This window comes from Cyprinus carpio, unplaced genomic scaffold (genome assembly GCF_018340385.1).
Source record: "Cyprinus carpio isolate SPL01 unplaced genomic scaffold, ASM1834038v1 S000006753, whole genome shotgun sequence".
In the NCBI taxonomy this organism is placed as follows: Eukaryota; Metazoa; Chordata; class Actinopteri; order Cypriniformes; family Cyprinidae; genus Cyprinus; species Cyprinus carpio.
The window spans coordinates 244,837-265,138 of NW_024879352.1; the positions used below are offsets into that span (position 1 = coordinate 244,837).

The 20,302-nt window shown below is 36.8% G+C and overlaps 1 pseudogene; it reads right to left on the minus strand.

The window, feature by feature from the left end:
• The window catches only part of LOC122144706, a 25,555-nt pseudogene extending 7,067 nt beyond the window's left edge, over positions 1-18,488 (minus strand).
• Between the last annotated feature and the right edge of the window lie 1,814 nt (positions 18,489-20,302).

Here is a 20,302-nt window from a genome sequence, read left to right on the forward strand (position 1 = left end):
GGAAGAAACAACGACCCCAGAGGGTGTTTTAGGCATATGAGGTGAGGTAACAGGGGAGGGGGGCGGTGATTAGCCCTTTCCAAAGGATGGGGAGCACATGCACTTCCTGGCTGAACCAGCTGAAATAGACCCCCCAAACCCCGGATTAACCTGCTGTACGGTAGACGCACAATCAGATGGAACGTGAAACCAGCGCAACAACCGATGAGCAGGGAGGTGGAAAAAGTGCAGGAGGCAGGGTTCGCTTGTGGAAGAATTAACTTAACAGACGCTGCCATCAAACAGGCAGATAGGACATAGGTACTCATCAGCAACAAACAAGATATGTGTTCCTTCTGGATCTAGGGAGACTTTGATATTAAAATGCATGGCCGTTATGATTCTTTTTTTTCATGTTATGGCCAATTAACAATAAATTCCAACGAGTATAAATCAATAAAGTTTTGCTAAACAACACAACATAAAACAACAGATTCTCTCACCACGACAAAAGATTAAAAATATTAATTAAATAGAATTTAATTTTGTCCCCCTCTTTTGTACGTCCTTTTTTAAATCATAATCAAAGATCCCTTTGTCAATAATGAGGACTATGAAATGAAGCGTTACCAGTAATTGTATCATTTTCAAATAATATTAATTACATTACCTAATATAATATATATTTAATGAAATTAAGATTTATGTAAATGGGTATTAAATGGTATGGCCGATATGAGTTAAAAGTAGGGATGCACAATATATTAATTACTGATATGCATTATCTACATTTATATTTACTTTTATTATTTTTAACCAAGTTTATCCCACTATATTGTGCTTTTTTTTAACTCATAGGAGTATTTTCAATCGTAAGTATATTAATAATATATATTACATTGCATATTATATATATAACTCTATATATATATATATATATATATATAAGCATCTAATTTTAATTTTATGTATGTATGTATTATTAGTTATGTTGATATAACGTAAGAACCCGGGATGAATTTAATTTAGGCATATATTGATTCTGGTTGGGAATGGCTGCTATTTACAGTGTGCTTGTTTTGAACAAAGTATTCTCTACTATGGCATCAATGGATAATCATTACCCAAGCTTATCCCTCAGGATCAATTCTGTTAACATAGAAACCACAGCAGATCTGATGATAGACTTGGGACTTAAGCCAGAGTGCCAACTGAAATTAAAATGATTACTGCACTCCATATAGACGTTGAAGCAAAACCAGTGTTTATACTGTAATAGAATCGTTTTAAAAAAAAATACCACGATACACAAGCATTAAAGAACCACCTATAATAATAAATAAGTGCCTCACAGTGGGGTTTATGTCATAATTGCTTGTATTTTATGAAGTGTGAATAATCCCTCACTGATGCAGTGAGGTCAAACTCTGTAATTAAGATCTTTATAACTTCGCTTTATTCCGTTTTCAAGAAAGTGTACAGTAGCTGTGTTGTTTTTTAGTAAGGTGTGTATTATGTGTTCATGCATGGTGTGTTATTGTTTTCTGCTGCGTTGTTCTGAGTGGTGTAGTAAGCTCTAAGCTATAAAGACTTTCTCTCCATTTCAAACAACGGAATGCGACCCTGCAGGAAGTAATCCCCTGTAAACCTGCCACTGGCTTTCAACCCGTCCTCGTGTGCTGCTTGCCTCCCTCTCGTCCTCCCTCTCCTCGTCTCTTTCTCTCTCTTTGCCCGCCACATCCTTCCCGTCACTCCTCGTACATCAACTGCATCCAAGGCATACAATCAACCCGCACATCAACAAAATCTAACACCGGACATGTTTTGCATCCTCTCGCGCAGCTAGAATACAGCTTAACTGTCTAAGCCTAAGGCTCATGCATGCTCTACTGGGTTTTCTGGACCCTCTCAGTCAAACCTTGAGAGTCTACCACAGTTCCCACCTACATGCTTTCCTGTAGGGCTGAAGATTCAACTCCACACTCGTCAAAACCTCCAGTTATAAGCCCCGATCTCCGTGTTACGGGAGAGGCTTTCGGGTAGTGCTCCACAAAAAGGTCAACGGGCAGCTAGAGATTTTTTTTTTACTTAAGGCCAAGGTTAAGCTGAGAAAATGCCAAAAACAGGCAATGAAGTCAACAAATTGCACCTAAAACCCAAACAAGGAGTAAAAATGAATGTACCCAAGAACAAACTAAACTGGAATGTGGGTTGACCTTGTTGTTAACCTTGGTCTAGCCTTAAAAATAATACTAGTACTTAACTGGGGGTGCTGTTTTGGCAACAACTCCAGATGAAACCCTCCCTAAACCCTAGGAGATAATCCCCAACAGTTGTTATGTTAAGTTTTACAAGAGAACAAGCATTAGGGCTAAAACTCAGCTCTCTGTTTATATAATAGTCATGCTGTTATCAGTGTCTTAAGCCAAAAAGTCTGCCTATTCACAGGTTGAGCTGAAGCAGTAGTGGCGACCTGCGAGTTGGTGTAGATTTTTTCCTCAAAAAGAAATGCAGCTCACGTAGTAAAAAGCACAGCTTGGAAGCGAACTGTGAGGAGATGTTTCCTCCTTGTTTTGGTTAGGGTTAAGCTATTCTTGGGAAACTAGAAGCACCCCGTGGTTGAAGGTCTCTTCTTTCCTGTTTTCTATGTGCATGCTGTGCAATTTATGAGCGATGGAACTGACACAGGATTTTGACTGCGACGTAACAAATTGCTGTCTCATCTACTTCGATTGTCAGCCTGTTACAGTGCCATTTCGCAAATGTCTTAAAGTCTCACCAAGGCAGCACTATTTGTTCATTGTTTTTATAGTAAAAACAGAAGACTGGTAAAATTTCATAATACAATTTAAAATAATCTTTGCCTTGTTTTTAATAGATTTTATATGGTAATATTATTTCCTGTGAGTGGCAAAGCTGGAATTGGTCACATCATTACTCCTAGGGTCTGATTCAGTGTGTTGTCCACATGATTGGCCCTTTACAGAAGGATCATTCTAATAATCCTAATTTGGGCTGGCTCAGAGAATAACAGCTATTGTTTATTTCCTATGTTGACAAAACAGTTTGATGCTAGTCTGCGATAAGTTTATTAGTGGATTACCATAATACATAAGGACTTCTTTGATGAATTAAAGTTCAGAAGAGAACAGGGCATTATATTTGAAATAGAAGATTACATGGTATAACACTAATAAATTGTGCTTTTAGACGTCTCACTTTGTGAGACCATTTATAAGCGTGCGTTCTTGCTGAATAAATGTTCCAATTAATTTAAAAACAAACCTAACTGAGCCACCATACTTTTAAAAAATGGTAGAAAAAAAAGTCTACATATATAATTGGCAAGAATATTGCAAATTATGGCTTTTTGTTCCACATACTTAAAATTAAATGTCTATAAATTAAATATTAGCCATGTCACTGCAAAACTCAGGGTGCAAAACTGTGTGCGCTCTGCTTTGATTAGAAATGAAACACAATCTCTTTTGGATCTTGTGTGGTTTGATGTGCTCCTCAGATTCTCTAGTAGATTGGTGAACCGTGACGACATCATCGAACATAAAAGTTTAATTATCAAATAACAAAAACAAAACGGCAAGTAAAGGTGGCAGCCCACCACGGACGACTGCCACACAAACATAATACAAAATTCGAACATGAAGTCCAGGGCCCGGTCCTCTCTCAATCTTGACTGTCATCACTCCTCCTATTCAGCCTTCCTGAGCTCCTCTGTGGAACTCGAGACCATTGTGGCACACAGGTGATGCTCATTAATCACTTGCGGCGCACCGGCCTCGCGCTCCACTTTCCTTCCCTCGACTCTCTGCCCTGCCCCACTCATTACAAGGACTTTATTTATTACTTTTGAGCATTGAAAGAGCATTGCCAGTAAGTGCATATCATTAAGCAGCTGATGTTCTTTGTTTTTTTTATAAATGTTTTCTGTCAGTGTTTCTCAGTCATGCACATGCTTACAATATTCGTGGATGTCCCTAGCCAATGGGCTGATTCTTCCTCGCCAGTGCACTATGACTGCTGATGAACTAGGGAGCAATTGAGACACACCCTCAGAGTCCAACCTGAAAACCCAAAAAAAACCCAGAACTTAAGTGGGGGGGAGAGCCAACAAAATGATAATAGGGATGCACGGAAATATCAGCCGTTGTTCAACTGACAAACGCCTGTAAAACATGCACAAAAATATGAATTGTGAGTTTTTGCGTAGCTTGGCAGTGGAACCGGCTGCTGTGTAAGTAAATGCTTGCTCCATGTTAAAGCACCGTCATGTGTATTGAGATTTACCACTGATTACAGACCCGGCTTTTACTTGACGAGAGGCGCATTAATATCAGTGCCGAATTTAATAAACCTCTGTCAACTACTAACAACCAAATCTCAGATATATTCAAGTAAAAAAACAACTGCTTGCCCTTACTTTCAGAATTGGCAAATGAAGACATGCCAATCATATTATAGCTTGCAGATGACAAAAGTGCTTTCCCAGTTTTGTGAGAAATATGGATCACAGGGTCAGCAACAGACTGTAGGCAGTTTTGTGGGCGGAGTTGTCTTGTGGCTGAGACTTAGTAATTACTCAACTAGAGTCTTCAGTCATTGTCTGAAGGGTGTGTGTATGTGTGTGTGTGCATATGTTTTGGGAAGGTTATTTGCTCACCGCTGATAGGAGAAGAGAGTAATACACGATTTCTCCATTTGTTGCAGAATGCCACACATCAGTCAAGGGTGGAGTAACTGTTCTTGGTGATGTTTAGACGACTTTCTACTGTGCCTTTTCCAAAGGGAGGATTTGTCATGGTTACAGTGACAACATCCTCCTCCTCCTGGGTGGCATTCAGCAAATTGGACACCTGAGGAGGCATGCAACAAACTCATAAATTCTGAGTCTCGCACTTCTCATGAACAAATATTTTTGGTGGTGAACCTTTCTAGAAAAACTGCATAAAAAGGAACTATGTAAAAAAAAGAATAAATAAATAATACAAAAAAATGCATCAACGTGCAAGAAAAGGCAAAGGATTATATATAATATAATATAATATATTATGTAAAAAATTCATAGCCTTCAAAAGCAGTGTTATTTTCATATTATTTTTATAGTATTAAAGGTTTTTAATAATATTATACATTAGCTTTTATCTCCTGTAACCCATTTGATGTCACATGAATAGCAGGTAACTACATTTGATGAAAGATTATGAAGCCTAGCATTTTTTCTTTGGAATAAAATGAACCAATTAACTTTTTATGATAAGGCTGGAATGTGTGAGGGGTATTTTGGATTTCATGTAGACTTTAGATCAAATGTTAAGAACCAATGCATATCAAGACACATAATACGATAAGGATGTGATTAGCATACTCTCACTGAATTCAGTGCCTATGGCAGGTTTTAACTGTGTGAAAATAGCTTTATTGCTTAAGAAAAGCAAAATAACAGGCAGCAAAAGTGACAGACCTCAAGGGTTCTATTATTTAAAAACACAGAGTGGGAATGTACTGCCATCAAGTGCTTTGATTATTGTGTTTTCTCCCAATTTTCTCTCTCTCTCCTTCTCTCTCTCTCTTCTCTTAAAATTAAGTATGAGTGCAATGGAGTTGAGTTTTAAAAGTTAGCTTTGGATATAAAGCCAGAACAAATAATCTCAACTGGTTTACATTCCTTGTTCGGTCTCTTTGTTACGGAGCAATATCGTTAATGACATTATTTAGAATGTTGAAAACTTCTCAACAGTTTCTCAACTCTGGAATGTCTGTTCGGTGAGAAAACCATCAAACTGGTGACAGACACCAACGCACAAACAAGATCAAAAGACCACTCTGCACACATGTTTATGTGCTCAAATTTGAAGCAGGGCATGCTATCCTGATCGAATTTGATCATTGTTGAGAACTGATTGGATAAGCGTGTGACTAAGACCATGCTAAGGTGTCCTGTCAACACTGCTATTCAAGAATAAACAGCCCCATGGAAGCCACTTGTTCTCATGTTGTTGGGTGCTGTCACATGACTGATAGCAGCCAATCGCTTTTGTGATGTCACAGTCATGACAGAGTCAAATTGCTTATATCCCTATCAATAATAGGCTAAAGCCTTGTTGTCCAATCATCAAACATCAAGTTAGCGGTTAGTGGCTAATCCAGGCTACGTCATAACGTATTCTCAGAGAGGCTAATACGTTAACACTGCTCAAGAGAGGTGTCGCTAATTTTTGAAAGCAACTTTTAGAGTGCATTGTATGTACCCGTGGGTGTATTTAAAAATTACAAAACTGCAGAAAGACAGTACACGTACCTTGAATGGGGTTGGTCACAGTAATACCACTTGATCTGAGGAGTGGGGTAACCTTCAGCCACACAGCGCACCTGTCCATCAATCGGCCCTTCATGGGACACAATCTGTGGTTACCCTAACAGGCAAAGATTGGTTGTAGTGTCAGCTTTACAATCTTGGTTAGTGGGATGGATTCTTGTACAGCTGTCTTATTTGCGATTACTTTGCATACTGTTATCATTTTAAAATATGGCTTAAGTGGCATTAAAAAGCCAGATTTGGAACATTTCCGCCGTTTAAAATGTGGGCAGAAAGTAAGTACTTGTTTGAGGGATGAATCTGTTTATAAATGGTGATCAGTAAATTTCACAGAAAAGAAAATGACTTGACAAATGTTTTATTTGCAGTCTTGAAAGCCAGGCCTTTATCTGTTCTTGCACAGCCTCTACTATTGTTAGTGGACTTTAAGCCAGGGTCTTACATAGACAATCAAGTTCTTTTATCCAGCACAATGCTCAAGAAATATGACTGATCATTTCTGAACCAGAATACACACAAAACTCATAGATCAGATAGATTCTGTGTTTCATAGTATTATATACTCTTTTCTGGCGAGTGGAGAAGCCAAATATTTGCCATTTGCATTAAATGTTTTCACTCACTTATGACATGGACTTCGAACGTTTGATGAACAGTTGCGTCTCCGTTTGAGCATGAAAAGGTGTAAAAGCCACTTTCTAACACCTTGAGACGCACTAGCTTCAGCTCATTGGTGTACCTGTTGAAAGAAGAGAAAGAAACATTTCAGTTCAGTAAATAAATGGAATAACATGGAGATTGCACTGATATAATATTTCTGATAAAAACTGAAAATTCTATAGTATTTTTTCTAAAAGAATTATAAAAAAGACAAAATGCCACAATTTAAAAGTGAATAGTGTTTTTAAATATTAATTGTAAGTGAGCATTACATGACGGTAAAGGTAGTCTTAAAAGGTAAAGGTAAAGGTAGTCCAATAAATAAAAAAAATATATAACCAATAACCAATATGATACCAAAATATTGTGCATTCCTAGTAGGGATGCTCATTTTAACCAGTTAACCATTGACTGACCGTTAAGAATTTTGACCGATTATTAATATAATCAGTTAACATCTTCAAAAGCCTCACATATAAATAAATATAAGTGTTTTTAGAGAGAGAGAGAAAAAAACATAAGCATTCTTTAAAATATGGTACGCTTAGCCTATTAATAAGTCGCATTTTATTATTTCATTCAGAAACAGCCTAATGCCAATACAAAATGTTTACAAACATTATAATCAGGGCTTGAAAACAAAAAAAAATAAATCGGTTCACTTCGAGCAGAATTGATATTTTTACGTTTCTGTTCCTGCGTTCCTCTGATATTATTACTGTTCTGAAACCGGTTCGGGTGGGTGGAAGAAATACCGGTTAATAATGTTATTTTTTAAAAACAATTTTCTTTGCCTATAATTTGCCTAATAATAATATAAATAATAATAATAATAAAGTACAGCATTTTCTTTACTCAAATAGAAAAGGAAAAAAGAGAGATCTGGTAACGTTAGCCAATAATCACTTGTATAAGATTGTGTTTTGAGAGTGAAAAAAAAAACATAAGTCGCATTTTATTATCCCTATTACTTTCTGAAATAACGAAGGCTAAAATGCCTGTAGGCTAAAGCAAAATGTTTACAAACATTATAAAAAACAGTTATTAGTTTCTCTCCAAAACAAATCCTCTAAAGTTTAGGCTATTAAAACATCACTGCAAAAACAAATTAATTTAAGGTGAAGCTGATGCCCTACATCTCTCATTCGGCACGAATCCAAATGTTTCCATATTCACGACAAAACATTATTCTAAAAAATCATATAATTGTACTTTCATCGACATACAACATCATCAAAACAACATCCTATATCAACACAGGCTAAATCAGCACAGTGAGGCGTGGTCACGCTGAACGCAACTAATTTTGTACAACGGAGCAGTATAACTTTTTATTTGTTTTCTTTAACTGTATTTATTTTGATAATGAACAGTTTCTGTTTCTGGTTCTGTTCCTTTGTGTGTTAAACGATAAAATAACTTTATTAACCAGTTAATGGCCATTTCAAATTTTCGATTCTGTTCGGAACTATAAAATTTGATTTTGTTTCTGTTTCTGGTTCTGTTCCTGTCAAAATTTAGTTTGTTTCCAGTTTTCGTTTTCGTTCCTTGAACCGGTTCAGAGCCCTGATTATAATAAACACTGTAAACATAGCTAGGCTATTTTAGTTCCCCTCACTCCACAACAAATCCTTTCAATTAACAGTATTTAGGTAAGTACAAGAATACAAAATATAAGAAGTAGCAATAGGCTATAAACGACAAGCCAAAAATAATTCATTTAGGCTAAAATGAAACTGAAACCAACGTTGGTCCTCTCATCTGACACAAAATCAAATGTTTCCATATTCATGATGTATTTGAATGGCAAATTATTATTTATTATGTAGCCTACTTCACTCGCGTTCCAATATACATGTAAAACAAAATGTTTTGCATAACATCACAGCGGTATGGTGATAACACTTAACAGCACAGTTTTATTACATATTTAAACTGAGCAGTTTTTTTCTTTCCCATATGCTTTACTGTCTGTATTTTATTATGATAATGAACAGGCTGCATGGTCAAGGTAGCAAAGATTAACTGTGTGAGCATGCCACGCAATCACTTGAGTTTTTGCTTCTAACAGTGGAAGCAACTACTCTTTTTATTCATGAAGATAATCGGAATTGTAAACGGTTTGCCTTTATTTTTGTACATTCACAATAAAAAAACAAATCTTTGTGCGTAAAATAAGCCTAAAGAAAAAAAGGATGCCACTTTCTGCCATCTGGTTTCCTTTCGCCAGCTCAAAAATAAACCGAAACTCTGCGTTTTTCATTCTTTATTATTATTTTTCAAGTAAAAATATATTTCTTGTATAGGCCTATTTATCCACTATATAGCCTAACTTTATTATGTTTTTCTCCATTCGCAGAAGCGCTGCAGGTGTGTGATGTGATATGAAGACCATGTGAATCCTCATGTTCTGTTGTTTGCTGCTTTTTGCGCACGTAAAATTAATTCCCGGGAAACAAATGTTAGTATTTTTAAAGGGTCACAGACACTGATCCTTTCTAATTTAATTCAATTCTAATTTGAAATAATCTTGTTAACGGTTAATAAAATCGGTTAACGAGCTGCGGATGTCGGTTATGAAAAATAACCGAAATGAACATCCCTAATTCCTAGCAATTACTACGTAAAAAAAAAAACAAGAAATGTTGGTAAATCAAAATGTAACAAAATCATACCTATTCCCATGTGAGTGACCTGGTAATAACATGATCAGTAGTGTTGGTAAGTTTTACACCACTGTAGCTCCAGGAAAATGCATGAGGTTTCGGGTAAGCATCCATTACCACACGCAGGGACAGACTTTCTCCAGCGCGCACTCTCTTAGTGCTATTATTCACACTTGTAAGGTTAATGAAGCCTTTCTCTACACACACAGACACATAAAACATCATTATATTCTTTGAAACGGCACAGCCATTGAGACTTTATAAACAGTCATATGATTATTTTTTAAATAGAAAATGTTTTTTTAGACAATAGAGACCTACCATAGATTTCGACCCAGACGGTCTTTGCACTGGTCCCTCGTTCGTTCCTGGCCTCGCAGTTGTAACTCCCTGCATCCTGCATGGTCACCCCAGATTCAGGGTGGTGTTCCGTTCCTCAGGTAAGAACTGGGCTTGGTCAGGATACTTGAGAAACTGCTGCACTGATGGTTGCTTGGGGACATGCAAAAGGAAAACAGACACAAAGTTGATTGGGCAACTATGAAGAGATGACGCATAGACCCTGTCTTGGGTAAAGTGCTTGTGGTTGTCTGTATGTGTAGGTGTGGCTGTTTTTATCTTTATATAAAACAAAAGTGTGTCAATCATCTCTCAAATAACAGTCTCTGATGCCAGTGGAGTCTCGATATAATCCTGAAGACCTGTTTACATATGTTGTGTTCTCACAGCACACGTTGACAATAATATAGTTGTGAGTGCTGAAAATTTAAGGGAGTAAGTTTATTTATAAAATTTGGTTCACACGTTAAAAACTGAACTGTGTTTTTACACAACCATATATAGCGCTCAAAAACAGAACTGATGATCAAGATTGAGATAAATACAGAATAGAAGAATTGCGAGTAAAACTAAACTGGAATTGAACTGTAATGAAAGGAAGTTCAAACAATATAACAAATGTAATGCATTCAAGGGAATTTATCATCTACCTACAGTAGTTATCTAGCTAGCTAGCTGTCTAGCCATCTATCTAGCAATCCATCTGTCTATCAGACTATCTATTTTACTCTCTAGCTATCTGTCTGTCTTTCTATATATCTATTTCCATCTCTTTCCATCTGTCTGTCTGTATCTATCCATCCATCAGTATCTCTATCCATCTGTATATCTATCTGACTCTCTAGCTATGTTTTTTCTATCTTTCTTTCTTTCTTTCTTTCTTAAATGACTGTTGAATTTTAATTTATTTAAATTATATTTTAAATGAATTATACAACTATACTTTGCAATTCTGCATCCTGTTTGCTTCCTCAATTTCAAGCTTAATTCAAAATTCAAAACTTGAAATGGAATTTAAAAGGCATTCTCAGTTCACATCCGAATGACACACAACCCTCCTGACAACCTTATTCTTCTGCTGTTTAAATATATGATCATATAGAATTTGAGGAGCACCTTAAACCACACAAGATCCAATTATACCCTCTGGGCATAGTAGGTTAACTGAGATCTGCACTCACTCTATAGTTTGCTTTTGTAAACATTGGTTTTACTCGATTGAAACTGCTGTAGTGTTTAATAGTCTATATACATATATACAGTATGTACAGTATATATGTGTGTGTTGTGGTCATGAAGAGTGTCATGCAGTACCACAGATATGCACAGTTAAACATGTGAGTGCAGGTTAGGTTGTGAGAGTGTTCTTACCACTCCTTGTGGAGCCTTCCACCTGATTGTGATGTCACTGTTGACATTTGAGGTGTTGCAGGATAGGGAGAGTTCTTCCCCCTGGATGAGCAGCACTCTCGGAGACTGACCCAGGTGTGATCACAGGAGGCGCATTTGGAACTAAAAGCAAAGAAGTGTGATGCATTATATCAACACAGCAGGAAAGTTTAGGGAAAGAAAGAGCAAGCTACAGTGGGGTAACATGGACATGCATGTGCCTAGTGTCTGTCTGTGTCCTCTAGCTGTATTTAGGGGTGGTAACTGATGACATTTTTTAATCAAATGAATTACATGATATGGTGATTATTTAAATCGGTTATATCTCAATTAATTGCAAACACCAATGTTTGAAATACCTCAAATTAAAAACATTACTAAAAGTGCTTTGGAAGTCTACACACTACCATTAAAAAATTTGGGGAGGGTAAAATTATGCAATGTTTTGAAAGAATGTTTTTATGCTCACAAAGACTTTTGAAAAAAAACACAAAAAAAATAGTAATAAAAAAATATTATTGCAATCCACCAGAACAGCATTCTATTGTGAACGCACGTACAACAGTTAGAGGAAGCTAGAGATTACTGTTTATAAAGATCTGAAAATGGATGTTATTCTTACTGATTTGATATAGGAGGTCTTTATTCAACCCCCAGAGCCCATGTGGGACACTTTTTATAATGGATGGATGCAATTTATTGGACTTCTTTTGGACTATTGAAAAATAACACCCACTCACTGCCATTATAAAGCTTGGAAGCACCAGGACATTTTTAAAATATAACTCTGATTGGATTCATTTGAAAGAAGAAAGTCATATACACCTAGAATGGCTTGAGGGTGAGTAAATCATCCTTTTTGGGTGAACTTTCTCTTTAATATATTTTAAAATGTAATTTAATTCCGTGATGGCAAAGCTGAATTTTTAGCAATCATTACTCCAGTCTTCAGTGTCACATGATCCTTCAGAAATCATTATAATATGCTGATTTGCTGCTCAAGAAACATTTCTTATTATTATCAATACTGCAAAACAGTTGTATTGCTTTTTTTTTCAATTGACAGCCCTAAAATTCATGTCTCTCCTTTTCTTTCTCACCGAGGCGAACATTGAGTTGATATTGTCTGGATCTAACTGTGTTGCCCTTCCAGAGTCCCAACGCAGACGTAACATCCCTCAAAGTCCTTCCTGACGTCTTCCAGCGTTATGCCTGTCTCAATACTGGATGAATATTGTAGGCTGTTGGGCAGGGACTGTCCATCACATTTTTGCAGGTGCAAGTCTGTCATATGTGGGTCTGTGGCCAAGCATGGGATCGTGGTGTTTTCTCCTTCTCCCGCAACAAAGTCAAACATGATGTTCCTCCTGAAGGGATTTTCAGGATCTGCTGAGAGGAATGCTAAATCAAAAACCAATGAAACACAACCAAGGGGGCTTAGATCATGACATTACAGCTCAGAGAAAGAGAGTGAGTGTCACAAAAAGTTTGAAGTGAAAAACTACCCTTCATCATACCTAATAAACAAATACAAATAACCCACACCTACAGTGTTCACATTAGTAAAATTAGTGTCAACTGCAAAAATGCCAATGATCAATTTAATGAGTTTATTATTTGGGATTATAAGAACATTCTTGCAAACACATAACATAGATGTATAAATAAAGGTCATGCAGGTGACTAGTGAATATGGAGAACTGATTGTAGGTATTTAGGGCATCTGTTGGCACCCAAACTGTCTTTTTGGCAAAAAAGAAACCACACAGGAAGATGAGAGATGCTGGAGAGTGTGTTCAAAGAGAGAGGGAGAGCGAGAGAGAAAGACATAAACATAAAGCAAGAAAAGTGTTAGAAAGTGCACATGTAATAGTGCAGACATACTTTCTATCTAGTATCTCTACTACTAGTATACTGTTGCTACCAAGCTTGTACAAAACTAGCACATATAAAATTGCATTGCACTCACATGCATACAAGATAGACACTAAGACACAAAGGATGGTTTCAAGAAAATATTTTAAATACTGCCCTACAGACATGTCATTCAACCCAGACAATTTATTACATGCATTTAAAATCCTGACTCACGAATGCAAAAGACTGACTTACCTTTTACATACACATAGATGGAGCTCTTTTCACCAGATTCCTCCTCACGGCATGAATATTTGCCCATGTGTTGTGGGCCTGCTTTGTTCACTTTAAGAACTGTCACTTCACCCTGTCTTTGTTCCTTAAGGATCCGTGTAGGACGGTCTTCCTCGCAGCCAGCGCACTGAACTGTCACTCTGGCAATGCAAGCTGAAGTCGCTGTTCAGTGGTACTGTGAGCTGGGGTCCTTCGGGGGTGATAGTGGGCCTGGACCTGGCTGAGAGGAACAAGTAAATGAACATGGTGCACAAGCGGAAGATAAAAAAGTTTAACATTTGATAAGCATACAAGATAGTAGACTATTAAGGGTTAATGTGACTTGTTTTGTATAAAAGGTAAATGTGAGCATTGCAGCAAAGAGTCAATGTAAAGACGGTACATCTGCAGTCGGCACTGCATTTTGTCAAATGCATTTGACTTGCCAGAATACTATGGTGATATACAGAATATATCAAGCACATGTATATTTTTACACACACACGCACACAAAAAAATCAAAGCCCTCTTAGGTTGCATAAATGACAGTTAAGACTGTGAAATAGTTTCACAACTCAACAAATCCAAAAAAATAAGTCTTCCAAGTTCCTCTAATAGCAGTTTATCAAGAAATGGCAATTTGATGTCAGACAAAGTTCTTAAGATTTATTGACCCTTCTCAGTTGTGTTAGATTCTAGATTGAATTATATCATCATTCTCCATGCAAAGTGCTGCATTCCCTTATACGGCTACAACCCTTAAAGCAACAGATGAGAGTTTTAATCTAACAAAAGAGCATTTATCCTCCCCCTCCCCACATGACTGGAAGAATGGTGAATATAAGGGAAGAAAATAACAAAAGTAAAGAAATAAAAGAGAAAATTATCCAACTGACAAAATGTATGTAGCATGATGTTAAAACTTCAGCTGATGTATATAAATTTTTTGTCTACAATATATATGTGTGTTAATTCTGGATATTATATTTTTAAATATTAAAAATAAAAGGAGGGAGAGCAAACAGTGAGCAAAGGGCAAAAGGACAAGTAAACATCATTTTGGCAGGTAAAGGATTGCATGGATATTTAAAGATTATTTAGTGCAATCATGTCACTCCTGGTTCCTAGTGACTGGTAAATACTGTTTTAAGCTGTCATTGCTTTCTGCAGCTGGTTTTGATGGATTGAGGCAATCAAGGCCCTTAAGTGCCCCTATTATGGGTTGTGAAAGGTTCATATTTTGGTTTTGGGAGTCCCCAAGAACAGGTTGACATGCATGCAAGGTCAAAAACACTTTCGTTGTCGTATAATATTGATTTATTTTTTACCTTATTTGCTCAATGACTCCCAAACGATTCGTTTAAAGATTCATTTTTCCAGACCCCTCCTTTGCATGATGCTAATCTACGGTGATTGGTCCGATTAGTCTCATTTTCATTTCATCATGCCTGTAATGCCTGATAAAGCAGTGTTTGTGAGCGCAGTGCTGTTTTGTGTACAGTCTTTACCGGCGAAACAGCTGTTTTTACCGCTCCAAAAGCGGCACCTAGTGGCAAAGAATGCATTTGCATTTTCATTCAGACCAACGCGAAAAGACCAACAAGTGGGCGGGCAATAATGTTTCATGTTGATGTAAGCTTGGGATTCGTTTTAAAAACGACTAGTTTCAATGATTCAGGACACTTTCTTTTGAGAGACAATAACTTTATACACAGTGCACTTTCAAATTTAAAACTTTGCAGGATGTTTTCATTCACTAAGAGCTGTGTTACACACTGCATGATAGGTAATTTTAAAAAAAAACCATAATAGGGGCACTTTAAGTTAACACTGAGAGATGGGAGCAACTTAAATGTAAAGGAAAATCTTTTAAAAAGGGAAAGTTTGGAATGGTAATGTCTTAGAAATGTGTTCAATAAAACAAATATGAATGTGATAGACAGGGGGGTTGGGGTACTGGCGTCCATTCCACCTCACGGTTTCTCTGGTAAATATTTAACCCCTTAACTGTCACCCCATTTTTTAAAATGGGCATTAAAGTGCACTATCCAAACTTAAATTGTTGTATTTTATGAACACTTTGGAATATAGAAACTAAGGTTGGTCTCTTTTTAAAGAAGAAAATTAGCAGATTTTGGTAAAAGTGGATTTTTTTTCAAAAAAATTAAGTATCAAAAGTTATAGAAGTTTAAATGTACTGTAAATAAAATGCACTATATTAATTTTATTATATTTTATTTATTATAAATATTTTACATAACAGGTTTACACTAAAAATTGGTATAAAATTAAAGCCTTGTGTCTAAATAAGTTATGTTCCAAATTTGAAGTTGATATGAAAAAAAAATTGAGGTTCCTGTGAGATTTTATTTAGGGCGTCATACCACAAACAGCCACTGGGAGCCATCAAAACTCCTTTGAATTTTGTTTAATGAATTTTTCCATTGATTTCTCTGTCAATTTTACTTCAATACTCAAAATAACCATCAAATATGGAATCCTGAGACTCAGACCTTTCCGATGATATGTTTGTTGCCAAGATTATAAAAAGTTTTGATTCTAAAAAGACCGTAATGCATTTTGTAATATGACACTTGACACTGCCCACTAAGGGGGAGGAGACCGCCATAAGATTTTAAAGTACCATTTCCATAGTAACGCAATGTCCGATTTCAAAATGGTTTCACAGGATGAATCTTGGGCTTCTAAGCTTTAAATGATATATAATTTATGATGATTACTAAAAGATTTTATAGAGAAAAAGGACAACAAAAAAAAGAGCGCCAAGCGTCCCACAGGTGGGACGGTGACAGTTAAGAGGTTAAACCACACAGAGAGAGCTTTTATCTAAATTACACCATTACGACAACGTTATAAGTTGTTGAACAGAGGTGATGTAAGATAACTAAGTGTTATTTCACTAAGCTAATGATGCTTAAGATGATAGGACAGAGCCTGTTTTCCCAAAATTACTTTTTCTCCAGTACCTCATACACCAACCAGAAAAACTGAATTACGATAATTCTGACTGTGCATATCAGAGCTCTTGAATATTAACTATGTAAACGAATTTCTCACGGCTGTTATTCGAAAGCCCGAAGCATTATGTGTTAGAAAGAACCCGATGCAAAATAGTCAATCGAGCACTGAAGCCCTCTGGCGTTACAAAGTTGATCATCAGATTCACGCCGAAAATACATCAAAGCTGCGTGTGTTCACTCTAAACCTGATCTTTGAAATGTTTCATCAAAAGGCCTGGGTTATCACGTTTCCTCAGGCTAACCCCATATTCCCCAAACACAATGACATAAGTGCAATTTAAATGATGGAACACAACAGATTTTTTTCCCCAAAAAAGGAAAGCTATATGATCCTTTTGGGAAACTTAAATTTACCAAATAATAAACATCTTTATCTTATCAAATGAAACTGTAAGACAAGTGATATCTTTGTTTCCAAGCACGAGTTACAAAAGGATAAATATCTGAGCACATGATAATGGTTAGTTAACAGATACAATCCAGCTAATGACTCGTCCCGCATCTTTCAGAACATCCTACAAAAGACCATCTGATAGGCTACGTCCATGCGGTGCCAGCAAGAGCAGAAAAAAACAAACCAACAAAAAAAAAAAGGTCAGGTTGCAGCATGCAAAACAACTTCTCAGGCTTTTAGGAAATTACATGGAATTGCCGATCGTTTACATAAAGCCTAACTGTCCATGTTGATAGGATAATAATAATAGGCTAATAAAAAAACCGCCTGTTCCAACAAAGTTTAACCAGATAATTTCAATACCCTCCTATCTCTGAGAAATTTTATAGGTTGTTCCATGGAGCTCAATTTGTTTAGAGCGCAAAACCCACAGACTTCTAAAACCTGTTCGTAGCTAATATATGCGTGACGTCCTTAATCAAGCGTAAAAATTACATAGCCTAGCACATGTTTCACTTATTTAACTGATTCTACAGAAAAATGCTCAAGCTGCGCAGTTGCTATGGCTAGCACCTCAATAAACGCGCTGCGGCCGAAAATGTGATACTTTTCTGGATACTAAAATAAGTTGCTTTAGCAGTAATATGCGTAACTAAAGCTGTTGAGTATATTCTGTAAGATCCGCAGAAATCAACCCCGTCTCCTCATTATATCCGAACAGTAGCCTATAAAGTTGATCAACGTGCGTTTTAACCATCCAACACTCTTTCCTTCACGTCTCTCACGTATTGTCACTCTCATGTGTTTCTACACTTGTTGCCGAGACAGGCACGCCGCGATCCCCGAGTGATAAATAATTGAGTGCAGCGCGCGAGGATCGGCTTTACTTTACATTCTCACCTGCAGCTCTCCGGATCGATATCTTATTTCAGTGATCGGTTCCTGTAACCGCTTAAATTGCTGGTGTGAGTGTCTCCGCAGGGTAAGTGAAGAGGATATGATTCACAGGGATTATCAGTGGAAATGTTGGTGCATTAGGATGCTTAATTTTCAGTTGTACTGCAGAACTCGTGGAGTTTTGAACTGACAGAACGCGCCCCGAGGTGCTAAAGCTCCTTATGGAGAGCTTCATTATGTGGAAAAATAAGAGAACACGCATGGGGCAGTCCAGTGTTAACAGGCAAAATCGTGCTTCTATAAAGAGCCTACATGAATCTAGATTAGTTCAAAGTAAGAAGCAACAGGTAGCCTACATAAGATACATTATTCTCTGAAGGCATTACGTCTGGTTTTGAGTAGCCTAATAAACAATAATTAAACAGCCCCACTGCCTGTCATCTATAGAGCAAGTGCAGTACATCCCTACTCCTTAATGAACAACTTTCTCTTTCTTCTAAGCAAAGTGAGACCATAAAAGGACCGATGATAATAGTCGCCCTACCTGGTTGGACGATTAACTGCAACAGAACCGTAAACAGAACGCAATGATATTCCATTGTTATAATTCCATCTAGCTCATGTGTGTTGGTAGTCTTGGAGCTCGATAATACCGCGGAACGGTCTCCAGCGGAGCGATCACTCCCGTCTTAAAGGGCCAGCGTTGTTTTCTACCTTGTACTCTGCGCGCGGGTCATGCGGAACGACGAGCGAACATGGGCGGGGACGGGGAGCAACATCAACAGTAATAGCGCTAGTCATACCTGAGACACACAAACGAGGTAAAGGGTGCCACAGGGTGACACGTGGCTTGCCAGAAGAAACTATATCATGATAAGTATGGCTATGAAAAGCAGTTATCTAACTGGTTTATCGGTGGCCTTTAAAGTCAATAAAAGCTGCTTCTTACAAGGCTGATCTGGCAATGGTAAATCCGTAACAAAAACATTTCAATTGTCACAGACTTGCATGGAATGTTGTTAGAGCAGAAAAATCCCGGTTGTGTTTTCCAGCTGGATAGAAAAATAGATTCTAACAATCGATTTATAAAAAAAAAAAAAAAAAAAAAAAAAAAAATTAAGCATCATCTTATCTGAGAAAAGCAATAATTTTTACAGCCTGAAGTGATAGGTGACTCAATTAGAGAGGCTGCATGTCTGTTGTTCATTCCTTTTTATAAAACTCATTGATTTATTTCACTGTTATCATACATGTGACAAACATATTGTGGTGTTTATTAGTTTTGGAAGCAGCCAGATGAGTCACATCTGTGCGGTCTTGCTACTTTGCCTGAGAACGAAAGAAATGAGACACAACTGAATGAGTGGATATGATCATTGTTTTATGCATTTGTTTGTCATTAATGTCCGTGAGATACTAATCTGCTCTCCTGATAGGAGATAATTCACTGTGAACAATATTTGTATTGGCTGTCTAAAATAACAGAATTGTTCTCGTATGCTTTCATTATTGCTCATCTTGTCTTAGATGCTTTAATAAAGCCAACATGAGCCTTCTTGTCATTCTAACATATGACCCATTACTTTATGATCACTGTGACACCCCTGACCTCCCTTTCACCTATCATTTCATACTATTTTTCAAGGATCTAGTTATCTTTGCTGCATTCCCATTTGTTCATATCATCTTGTGATTTGTCATCATTCCAGCCTCGGAAATAATCACATTTGTTGTTTTCTTTTTTTAAATTGTCAATTCTGAAAATAAAGCTGCTGAACAAGTTCATTAAGGCCAATATTGGACTGCACCAATAACATAAAAAAAAAACAAGAACAAGTCATATGATAAAATGTTTTTAAACTAAGGATTGACAGGAAATATGCTAAACATCGAAATCAATAAATTATATGACACAAACAAACAGATTATATGGCAAAATGGACAGAAGAAAGTATAACAGAAGTTGTTTCAGCTATAATACAAGAAAAAAGTGTGCAATCAAAAATATTGCACTTTGATAGTTATATTATATAATACTTTATATAGTTTAGAGGTCCCGTGGTAGGACATACTGGCAAAAGGCCATACTTTGTGAGAAACAAAAAAAAATACACTAATTTCTACTAGCAACTGGGAAATAACTTGGTAACCAGAACCCTTACACATTCCGTGACTGCAAAGACACAATAAAACTAGCTAATCACACAATTTAAATCCCATTGTAATTTAAAATATTTCCATTAGTTGGATGACTTAATCCCTTTACATTTAATTTGGTTGACAGTTGCAAAAATATTTCCTAGCACGTTGGAATAGCTATCACAACACTATGTTCTCTCACATTTTTCATTATGAACAACCCAAGTTAAAGTAACAACCCCCAGGCTGTTTGCATGCGGGTATAGTTACTCCATACTAAACTACAGTCACCCAGCTTTATCGAAACCCTAATATTTACCGTTCGTCCTCTTAT